The sequence below is a fragment of the Lepidochelys olivacea genome (genome assembly GCF_965140295.1).
Source record: "Lepidochelys olivacea isolate rLepOli2 genome assembly, chromosome: 19".
NCBI lineage: Eukaryota > Metazoa > Chordata > Testudines > Cheloniidae > Lepidochelys > Lepidochelys olivacea.
The window spans coordinates 16,303,383-16,315,657 of NC_140429.1; the positions used below are offsets into that span (position 1 = coordinate 16,303,383).

Sequence of the window (12,275 nt, forward strand, 5' to 3'; positions counted from 1 at the left end):
GGCCCGGGGTGCCCAGCCCCCACTGCCCCCCCGGCCCGGGGTGCCCAGCCCCCACTGCCTCCTTCAGACAGGGGCCCCCGCCCCCCCGGTCCGGGGTGCCCAGCCCCTCTGCGGCCAGGGGCTCTTGCCCCTTCATCTCCAGTGCTTTTCAGGGTAGCCAGCCCCCGTCCAGTCCGGGGGACTCCTGCCCCCCCCCCCCCCCCGGAGTTCCCAGTCCCCCGCCGCCCGGGTGCTCCGTTTCCCCACGTGAAGGGGTCTGTTCTCTTGCTCTTGAGTTCAGGTGCTGCTTCCCCAACTCCCACCCTGCCTCCAGTGCAGCTCAGGTTTCCTTGGGGGTCTCCCCTTTTCCTGGCCATCTTAAGGCTCCGCCCTCTCAATCTGCCAGGATCGCCAGAGCTTCCCGTCTAGCCTGCGGCATGTCCCCGCCCGTGACTTCTCTCCCCTTGCCCACCCCCCCGGGGCCCGACCCCTGCACCGCTGTCCGTGAAACGAGCTCTGGACAGACTGGCGCCCTTCTGTTGCTGTGTAAAGTTGCACCAGTCAGGGAGAGCTATGGTTTCAGTTGGTGCGTTCACTCTTCTCGGCCCTGGTTCAGGTCTGATCTCTGCAAACTTCGGTGTATGCATTGGTGCACGTACGGAGCTACAAACATCAGCCAGTAAAAAAGGTCTTTCCGTTTAATGCTGTCTTGCCGAGGCTATTGAAGTTGCTCCAGATTTTGTCATAAATTGTCACTTAGGCTTATAGAGCATCAGAGCTTACTTAACCTGCAAAAAGGGAAAATGAACAATGAGATGGAAATAAAGTTAAACAATGGGGCATCATTTGACAATTTTCATAAAATATAGCCCTGAAGAGAGAAATGTTGTGCCCGTATCCTTTTTTTTAAGCTGCACGAATGACTTGTATTATCATATTTTTTGTGGTTTTCTTTGCACTTTTTGTACAGGGTGGTCAGCCTGTGTTGCTTTAAGTTACTGAGATCTGAAATGACTCATTACAAACTTTCCTAGGTCTGTATTTGTAGTCTTATAAAGATCTCACAATTTCCCTGGTTTTTACACAGTCTCTTTCTCTACTGGCCTCCAGTTATTTTGTAGTCTTTGCTCTGATCTCTGTTGTCAGTCTTAAGGTGAGGTAGCCTCTTCTAGTGCTCTTAATTAGCACCTTTATCTCTCCATGAGGCGGAGTAGAGATCAGCTCAAAAAGCAGTGTTTGTTCTAACACGGAATCTTTAATATTACCTAATTCATTCTCATACTGCTGCTGTAATGATGGTGTTTCTATTACAAGAGCAGTTCTGTGATTATAGTACTTTTACTATAGAAAAAGCTATTTACCAAGAGTGGTGTTATATGAGAAATGAATATAGAATAGACTCCTAACTCACTTTACTTACAGATAATTACTGTGAAAGGCTGTTAGACTCACTTTTTAATCCGGGTTTGTAGTGTTGTCGTAGCCGTGCTGGTCCCAGGGTTTGGAGAGGCAGTGTTGGTGAGGCAATATCTTTTGTTGGACCATCTCCTGTTGGTGAAAGAGCCCAGCTTTTGAGCCACACTGTTCTTCAGGCCAAGAGCTCTGTGCAGCTCGAAAGCTTGTTTCTTTCACCAAGGGAATATGGTCCAATAATCACCCACCTTGTCCCTCTTTTTATCCCATGACAGTTGTTGCAATGTTACTAGGTTATAGCTGTGACCATTCCTTTGAAAAAACAACCAAACTCCCGATTCTCCTCCCCATCCTGCTCCCAAGTAGTTACTGTTGTGGTTATGGTGCCACTGCAAATTTATATTCCAGACTAACATAATATGATGATTTTAACTAAATTCTTCTTTGAACAGGTTTCAGACCACAAGAATTCCTAAGTTTTATCGTGCTAGCAGCTTAATAAGCTATCAGTTTGAACAGTTCGTTCAAAATTAAAGGAGTTTTATGCCAATTAAAATAGCAAGTTGAAGATAAAGTTCCAGCCAACCTATGTTATGTCTCTGTAGACCCCAAAATAGGCTAGTTGAACTAATTGAAAAGACTGTGTTAAAGACTTGTGAAGAGAATACATTTTCTCTGTACCAGACTAAGCATATTTAAATACAGTCATTTCTATATAAATGCCTGTTAAAGATTAACATGCAGTGAAAAGGGTAAACTTATAGTGCACTAGAGAGTAAAATGCAATCAGAAGTTAACCTCTCTGTAAGAAATAAATGTGTTGAAATTAATACCTTTTCTGGGTATCTTAGAAACATGCTACTTTGTTTTAGAGGCAGTTTGCCAGAGAAATCCATAAAGCAAATGTTTTTCAGGAATTGTACTTTTCCTGAAGTGAAGCATTAAACCATGTGTACAGCAAAGTAATTTGTGCTGTTTTTCTAATTTAAATTCAAGTTATGGCATTTAGGAAAAATGTTTAGTTTACTTCATTGACTGGAAAACAGGACAACTTGGAGGTAATTTGTATTTATCCAGGAAATGGAAAGACTTATAACCAGGCATAAAAAACATATAAAATTAAAATAGTTAAAATGTAATTTCTTCAGCCTACTATTTTTATCTGATTCTCATCTTGGTTTTAATGTCCCCAAAATGTTCATATGAAGTGTGATGTTGAGTTATGCTATTAATCTTTTTAAAAAATGGATTTCATATGCCATGGTTCTTGAAAAGCCAGCATTCCTTTAGATTTTTATTTATTACCGCAAGGATCGGTGATAGCCATTAAAGCCCTCAGGGTTTGAAAATTTTCCAGACGCCTCCTAGTGAGAAGACTAAACTTAATAGCCAGAAGTAGATATAAAATGGAAAGTTTGGGTTAGCAGGATCCAGAGAACAACACCTTGGGGCTGAGAATTTTACTGGGGGCTCTTCCTGGAACCAGTTTGGGGCTTCATCATATTTCATATTAGCCTCCACAAGGGAAAAAGAACTTTCTCCTGGCTGTTTTGCAGCCTCCAGGCAGCAAAAAGGGATTGTTCAGTCTTCCTCCTGGCCTAGAGCTTCCTGACTTCTGGGAGTGGTAGAGGCCTCTACTACTAAAATGCCCTTCCCTCAGCCTCTGTGAATTGGATCCTTTCCTCCTGTGAATAACTTCAGTACCTAGCTTTTTTGATGTTGACAATTCTCAAGTAGATTCCTTTCAGGAATCTGTTTCACTGATGCCCACAAGGATCTGAATAGCAGAAGAAAAACTGACCAGAGCAGTGGTGTTTTTTTTCACTCTGCTGGTGTTTGGCAAAGCTATGAGCAGCAGCAGCAGAGCCACTGGGGCTATCTGCAGACTGAGGAATCAATTTATGCTCAATCCATATTTAGAAGGTCTTCACAAGCATTACGGCTAAAATCAGTGGGGGATTTTTTTTTCCTAACAGAGGCTCAGATTCTCACTCACCTTAGCAAGCTTCCCACTTGCCTACAGTGAGTAGGCTTTATGTTGCTTGGATGTCGTGAAGTTTGAAAACAGTCCCCGTGATCATCTCCCCGATTGTCCGTGCTCAGAAATTTCCAAAGTCTTTGAGTCTTCTACCCAAAGGCATTTGTGTAGTGGGGTGTGTTTTCCTGTGTGTGTGCGCGGGGGCTGGAACAGCCTCATCAGTTATTTTTGAGAGAAGGGGATAAGAATGTTAATTTTCCTCTACTTTTTGAAAACAAACTCTAGTTTATACTTTTAAAAAAACAACAACCCAGGGATATGTCAAGAATATGAGGAACTGAAGTTCAGAGTGAAACTTGGCAGAGACGTAGTTGTCAAATGAGCAAGAGAGCTGCTACTTGTGGGTGTGTGTGTTTGATTTGACATAGTAAGGAGAATTTGAAAACGGCATATTGCGTGTGGAGTACACTTTTGTTGTTGTTGTGAGGTCTATGGTGGGCTGAAAAAATTGCACCAACTTTACTTCTCTGAATTTGGGACACAGTAAAATTCAACTTGGCTACTATCAACTTTAGCTTGGCTGCTATTTTAATATTTGTAAAGTCAAAGTTGTATTTCTTTTTTAAATCTAAGACCAGTATATAAGTTCCCACAATTTAAAGAACAACTCCAGTTTTAAAACCAGAATAAACAAAAGTGAAACTGAATTGATTGATTTTAATTCTCCAAGCTGAGATAAATATAAAAAGTAAATGAAACATGAACAGTGAGAATTAAACTAGATTTTAAAAATGCTTTCGCTTTTAATAATCCGAAACAGTGCCAGTAACATGATTTCTGTTGTCTTTTTTTAATTACCTAATCACATCTTATTTTAGCTAAATACATAGCCAAGCCTAGAAATAATTGTATTATGTGAAAAATACATGTAATTTCGTAAGTAAATGTAGAAATTTGTACTTCATGTACATAACTCTTTCATGCATGGGATTTAAGGTTATTCAAGCTTTTAACTTCCAGGTTTTTGACTTCTGAATATTTAACTATACAACATTAATGTTCCATAAATAGTGTTTTTTCCATTTGTTATATATAGTTATTTAAAATTACCATTAAAATTGAACTGTAGGGAGGAAATAAAACATGCTTCGTAAGAATCCCATTTAATGTTAAATATTTTACTTTTGTAAGAGTTTTAGTCCCAATGTAGTTTAAAGTGAGCTGTAGCTCACGAAAAGCTTATGCTCAAATAAATTGGTTAGTCTCTAAGGTGCCACAAGTACTCCTTTTTCTTTTTGCGAATACAGACTAACACGGCTGCTACTCTGAAACGTATATATATATATATATATATATATATATATATATATATATATATATATATATATATATATATAAAAACCACACACACTTCACTTCCCTAGAGGGTGAAAGGTGGCAGCTGTTTAACAGCTCGTAGCATTTCAGTACAGACCATTTAGAAAACCATATCTAATTGAAACTGCGTGGTGAATTGAGATGAAATGTAATTACTGGAGATAAAAAAGGGATCCCTAACGATCACAAATCTTCCTGGGTTTATGTGGCCTGTGGAAGATAATCACCTTCTTACTTTAGGGCCTCCGAACTGCATATTGATGCACTGGCTCAGTTCTGACTCTGGTGTTAGGAATGTGTGAAGTGTTCTGAATCACTAACACTGCTTCCTGTAGTACTCTTGCTTTTACTTGGTTTTTCATCCATGCCCAACCCTGCTGAGTTTGTACCATTGACTACCACACCAGGAATTCTGAAGTCCTCCTCCTGATACTGAAAAGGTTTCTCTCCCCATCCCATCCGTTTGTTTAATGCTCAAATAAATTCGTTAGTCTCTAGGATGCCACAAGTACTCCTTTTTTCTCCCCATCCCCTTTCCCTGACTAGCCCCATTCTTAATCACATGTCAGGTTCACCAGGCTTCTGGCTGAGATGGCCCTTCTGAAACTTATTCATGCAGCTCAAATAATCTGGGGATTGACACAATGTGCCTTTTTCCAGTGGGAGAAACATGATGCCTTTTGGACTGTGTTGCCCCACAGATCCTGAGTTTAGGAGTACTTGCATTTTATGTATAGGTTTGTTCTTTGGGGGGATTCTTGAAGGATATGATGAGCTTTATGGCTGTGCACCAACATTCAAGATGTTAAGGGCTTTTAACTCCTCTTAATCCATGGAGCATCATTCTGTAATATGTAATACTGAGAAAAGACTCCTCATGGAGTCAACCTGGAAGCATTCATAAGTGTTTCAGATTTTGACTAGTCTGAGAACTTGTTCTGTTGTATGACTGGAAGGCTTGTAAATTATGATCCCTTTCAGCAGATATGTAAATGAAGAGGATAGAGTATCTTGCGGCAGTTTCACCCTCTTGTGGCTAGAGCAAAACCAGAAAGAAAACTTGGAGGCTGATGGACCCAATTTAGATATGCTGATTTAGCACCTTCGTTTCAGTTTGCGGTGAGAACTTGTTCTTCTCAGTTGAGTCTTACTCTTGGGTCAATCCCCCTTGCAGCAAAAGAGTATGTGGCTTTGTGCTAGGGTACATGGCTGAGACGTGTGCTGTCCTCCAATGTGCCAAATCATGCATGTGCTGTACTTGAGCAAGAGTATGTGCAGGTTTGGGGACAGGGCTTTGTTATAGCAAAGTGAATGCAATATTCTTGCCCTTGCATCACTTGCAGTTTGGAAGAGTGTGTCAGGGATGGTTTCTCCTACATCCAAACTTCTAGCCAGGAAAGAGGAGCTCCAGAGATACTCCTTTAGCTAAAGTGCTTGTTTGTTGTTGGATATAACTTTTCATGGTTCAAACAGAAAGGAAATCCTGGAGTATAATTTTCATCATGTCTGTTTGTTCAAATTAGCTTAACTTTTAAACACTTTCAGAGTTGTTATAGCCATGCTCTGCTGTCCTCTGCATAAGTGTTTGTCTATATATAATCTCAACTCTCCTTTTACAAAGGCATCTTAGTGTGTGAATGAATAAAAAGAATCGTGTGTGTTCAGTTCCACTTCTTCCTCCGCTTCCCCTGAGATATTGCTCTCCTTGTTTGGAATCTCAGACTCATTTCAGGAAGCTGGGAAAGTGAAATTATTATCACAATTCAGTAAATTATCTTTGTAGAAAGTTTTCTTCCATACTTACTTCAGCTATGCATATATTTCCTGGTAGGTCAGCAGCCAGCAGTTGAAGAATAAATGCTGAGGTTACTTAAGTATTTATTCTCAGCACATGTTGCAGCAATATAGAAAGAATCCGGGTTTTCCTCTCGTATAATAATCTGTTGGTCTTTAGGTTTTCCTATGAAAGAAAAGCTACATAGAGATTGAGACTTGAGCAAATGGATTTTTTTTTTTGCCATTTCCCTTATACTGAGAAAGTTTAAAGCCAGAATTAAAAGCCTACCTGAAAAGAAATATTTTTAATAGGAAGTGTGCTCCAAAGTTAAGCAGCTTTTTTTACACATCTGTGATTTTAGTGCTTATAGTCTCCATGGTATGACCCACTTGTTCCTTTGTCTCTGCTCAGACAACAAAGGTGTCACTTGTGGTGTAAAGTGAACTCCTGTCAACTAGGACCTGGACTGTGACCTATCAGACCTGTTCCATGTTGGCCAATGAATAGCTGTCAGTCATGATGACTTCTAGTCACCACTGATATGGGTTGGATGTATCTTGCTAACATAGAAGTAAGAGGCTCCCTAGTTAGTCTCCTAAGAGGTAGATTTTGTTTGCATTGTATCTTTATTGAATACTGTCTCTGGCTGGGAAGCTGAACAAGTCTCTGTTTTTGTTTTTTGCAGCCACAGCTTGGCTGAGAATGTGCTGCTGCCTGCGTAACTACCAACTTCCCACCTCAGAGACTGACTCAGGTTTTTATCCAGCGACGCTCTGAACGACTGAGTGAAGACACAGCATCAGTAGTAGTACAACAGGTTCTCTAGAACCCAGTCGTTCCAATCTTATTAAAACTTCAGTCCCTGCTTCTGCTGATTATGGAGTTCAAGTTTTTCATTTGTCTCATCTGTGAACACTATGTAGCATGCTATTTCTTATACTGCTGTAGCTCAGTCTTTCATCTAATGCAGTTAACGAGAAAAACCAAATAAATAGAAAAGGAGTACTTGTGGCACCTTAGAGACTAACCAATTTATTTGAGCATAAGCTTTCGTGAGCTACTGCTCAATTCATCAGATGCATTCGATGAAGTGAGCTGTGCTCACGAAAGCTTATGCTCAAATAAATTGGTTAGTCTCTAAGGTGCCACAAGTACTCCTTTTCTTTTTGCGAATACAGACTAACATGGCTGCTACTCAAATAAATAAAAACTCTGATTTCTGTCAAGAAAATTTAAAGCATCTAATTCAAGACTTTTCAAACATTTATGTTGTTCTGGGCATGGTAGCTACTGCACTTCTATCTAAATTCTAGTAAGCTTGTACTCACCTAGAATGGTCACCCAGCAGGATGCCAAATGGACCCATGAAATTCCATAACCTCTTGCTGCCCTCATTTTCAGGGCAAAGGGATATTTTGGAAATTGTGACAACTATTGTTTATAGCATAGAATACCCCTTCTTAGATCAAATGTAAGCATTGATGTGAGCGTTTCCCTCAACTTTCAAACAAAGTGGGTGAATTTCCTGGGCTCCTGCTGAGTTGTCAGTATGGTTCTTTGTCTGGCAAAGTTTGTGCTCCTGGCCTGGAGGACAGAAGCACTATAAGCCAATGCTAATTAAAATAAACTGAAGATCATCCCAATTTCTCTTCCAGATGATGGCAGCTAGAGTGTCTTGCCAGAGCTTCTTGTGCAAATCCTTTCTCTGACTAGGGGCAGTGGCTTTGTGTGTGGAGGAGGTGGAAGCACTGTGTGGTCTGCTTACGGACAGAAACTTTTCTTTTAAAAAAAGTGGGGTATGCAAAAACTGATGTGTGTTTTATTCTTTACTTCACAATAATACCATATTAGTAATACTAGACATTATGAATTTGGCCTGATTTTCAGAGAAAATAAAACAGGACTTATGTAAAAGAGGGTACCACCCATCTTAAAAGGTTTCTAGACATGAATGATGTGTTAACACAGTATATAGTTAAGCACTTAATATCTATAAGTATTACATTTGATATTTCACCTATTTCCTACTGGAGGTATAGAAACAACATCCCTCACCTTAAATAACCTTTTTAGAAGGATGAATCATTTGCATTTGGATGTAGTGGTATCTTCTGAATCAGAGAGACTTGTAAAAAGTGATATCCACCTCAACTATAATGTTGCTTGGGAGTGACGCTGTAATAAATCAACTTGCTAGCATAAAACTTTACATCACCAGAGGGTGGTGTCTGTGTTTGAAAATGCGTATTTATATAAAATATTATAAAATTGTTCTTGAACCTTGGATACAATGGTGGGGGTTGAGGAGTATAATAGAGCTGATGGCAGCAAAGACAAGCAAATGCAATGGTGGTCCAATTCACTGGTTTCCAATCATTTTATTAAGACAACCCACCAACTGCATTTAGTCTCTTTTTGCGAGCTACCCAGGGTCCAAATTCATGGGGGATTAACATTATAGGCCATCATCCTTCTCCTCTGCCACCGCCTCTTCTTCACCCTACCCAGGGGCCAACAACCACCTACAGCAGCACCATCCGCCCTGACATCACAACCCTAATTCTGACTCAATTTGACAGGGAAGCCCGGGGTGGTAGGAGAGCCGAGCCCTGCACTCGCCCAACAGCAGCAGCCCCTGTTCTGCAGCAGTAGGCCCAGCTCCCTGCCCCGTATGTTGCAACTTGGCGTGTGGGGTTGCAGCGCCACTCAGATTTGGCCCAGCCACCCTTCTGTCATGATGAGTTGGAGTGGTCAGACCAAGTTTGAGTGAGTGGCACTGCGACCTGGTGGGCAGAGTTGCAGACCACTCTGGTTTGGCCCAGTCACTCACTATCATGATAGAGGGTCACTCTATGTGCCAGGTCACAATGCTTGGAGCTGGGCCCTTCCCCACAGGATGGGAGCCCTCCCTCCACACTGGGCCTTCCACCTACTGTTTGGGAAATATTGGTCTAATTCCCTTCCAAAATTCCATTTCATCCTATTGTGTTATTTATGAAGTGCTGGCAGTATAATTGGTGCTTTCAAGATAATCCCTGCCCCCAAGGGCTTCCAATATGAAAATATATTGTAGCTATAACACATTCCCATTCTGTATGGCCACCTGATGTTCTCCCATTGCCCATATACTTTGTAGCCCATCTCATGTAGTGTTATCATTGCTCAGCATGCACTCTGTCATGTCAAGGAAGACTGCTGAAATACGTGCCCCTTATTTGTTTGTAATGGCCCCTTCGATGAGAAATGATGATTGATTAAAAAGAGCATATTAAAACTTGCCATTTGCTCTGCGTACATCATGCATGCCACTGAACTTGGCCAGTGAAATGAGACTGGCTAGTTTCATGTTTGTTTAGGCAATATCACTTCCTGGTAACTGCATTAGCACCGTGTTTTTTGGCTTTCCAATAGTGCAGGGAAATATTTAAAATCTCCCACTAATAATCCTGTTTTAAACTTAAAAGACACAATTTCCAGGAGGCAGGGCACTGGAGTGGGAGGCAGGGGACCTTTCCTGGCTCTGCTACTGACCAGCTGTATGATTTGGGCAAGAGACTTCACTTTTTCTCTGTGCCTTATTTTTCACATCTGTAAAATGGTGAAATGATGCTTACCTTCTTTTGGAAATGCTTTTGATGTTTAAGGAGAAAAAGCGCTATGTTAGAGCTAAGTGTTACTAAAATTGATATTCAACAAAACCACAAGGTTGTTGTGTTAAAAAGAAGAGTTACAACAACATAAACTCTCTTGCTATAGTCTCCATTTACAAAAGTTCTGCTAGTTTTTGTACAACATGTTTGCCTTTTCAGAAATCTTTCTGCTCTAAAGGCCTGCAGTCAAAATACAAAGTCATGATGCAGGCTAGGAAGTGCTGTGTGGTTGTCCAATGTCCTCTTACCGTGTTGAGTTCTTCAGAGAAACGATTGCACTCAGAAAAGCTGGATGGATGCTTTCAGTGCTTTGGCAACATGCCGTCACTATGAACGGCTGAAAGGTGAGGGCGGGGAAAGAAGTTAGTCAATATTCCAGACTATCAAATTTAAATTATAATTTGTCTTTCTGAATTTAGAAATAAACTTTTTTGGCCAAATCAGTTAGACAAGAAAACGACGAGCTGTAAGAAATGGTGAGTCTGCCAGCAGTCCGATTGATTATGCTCTGCTGAACTCTTGGCTAGAGAAAATCTATCCTGTCTTTTACAAAGACAAATCAAATCAGGAAGCTGCCTTTTTGAAGACGTGTTTGCTACTGAAATGCCCCCATTCAAATCTTTCTTTGTCTCATAATGACTCTGGGCAATATTTTATGTAGAACTTAGACTTTATATAATTAAGATTTTTTTATTAAAAAGAGAGGCTCAATCTTCTGAAACCTAGTGGAAAAAGCGTAAAAATGCCAATTGATGTTGACTTTTATGACCAAATGCAATGTAAAGTTATGAAACTGATGTTGCCAATACTCGTTTGGCCTCTGGAATGTCAATGCAGCATGTAGGCATGATCTGTAACAAATTCCCACTATGATAAAAGTGTTGAGGATGTAGTACTTAAGCACCAGGACATGAGGACAAAATGCTTTTGGCTTACGGGTAGGGGACCTTGATTGTAGTGTCAGTTGTAACCCTGGTAGCAATACAAGCTGAGTGCTAATTCTTTCAAAGTAAATATTTTACAGAAACGCTGTTATGATTAAACCGTAATCTCAGTGTTCTCTCCTGGTAAGTGCTATTTTTAAAAAAACTTTTTAAAATTAAAATAATTTAATGAAAGGCCATGAGCAGAGTGTGGGTGGATAGTGCTCTATATTAAAAGGGAGTTAAGAAAATAAAATGTCATTGAGAATAAGAAAAAAAGGGAAACTAAAAAGCAATAAGAAATAGAAGAGGATAAAACAAGAAGAAATGAGAGTAAATAGCAATGGCACTGAATGCTGGTCTATAAATAGCATGAATCCTAAATCTAATTTTAGGCAATCTCAAGTGCCAGGTGGCCTTTTTCCATCTCTGACGACTGGGGTTTATAGTCCATTCCAGGGAGCGTGAAGTTCCTTCCAGAACCAGTCTCTCGCCTTGGTATTCACTTGCTGGTTTATAGATTATAAAATGTCCTTGTCATTGTAGTTAAGCAGTTTGGCAGCCATTGAGGGGAAGATTCTGTACTTTTTTACTATGATATACTTGCAGGCAGAACATAAGGCAAAAGTTGTTGAGTACTTTTAGTACCAGGAAGATCATTCTGAATGGTTTTTGCAAAACCTACTTCCTGGCAAAAGTGTCCTCTAGACTTTTCAACGCTTTCAGGGTATACCTGTACTGTAAGGGCCTGAATTTTTCACTGTCCTGCACTGTGTGTAGAGCAATGTGGGTAGAAAATGCCATTGCTGGTATGGGTGAACAGAGTATTCTGATCTGGTACTGTTAGTCAGGCCCAAATTATTTGCAGCATTTGATATAAGAACTCTTTCTCCATGAAGAATGTACTGCATCTAATTTTAGTATCATTTTAAGGTTTAAAATTGTGTTCACTTTAATATATATTTTATTGCAATATAGATATAAAATAACTGCACTGGCAAAGGAGTTATTTCATGTAATTAAGCCTCATCCTGCTATCACCCTGCACAATATACTCCCATGGGCTTCCATGGAAGCTCTAATGACAAATTATTGCAAAATTGGGCCTCTGCCTTTATTCAGATTTCATTTAAATGCCACTTGAGGTGTACCCTTTGCTTGATGTGCGCTCAGCTCCT

General features: G+C 40.3%; 1 long non-coding RNA gene across 1 annotated transcript; it reads left to right on the top strand.

Annotated features, from left to right (window-relative positions):
- The first annotated feature begins 395 nt into the window (after positions 1–395).
- Positions 396–7,399, top strand: LOC311510209. The gene is made up of 2 exons (XR_014709045.1): positions 396–667; positions 7,210–7,399. It is a non-coding gene; the product is annotated as an uncharacterized lncRNA (long non-coding RNA).
- The last annotated feature ends 4,876 nt before the right edge of the window (positions 7,400–12,275 follow it).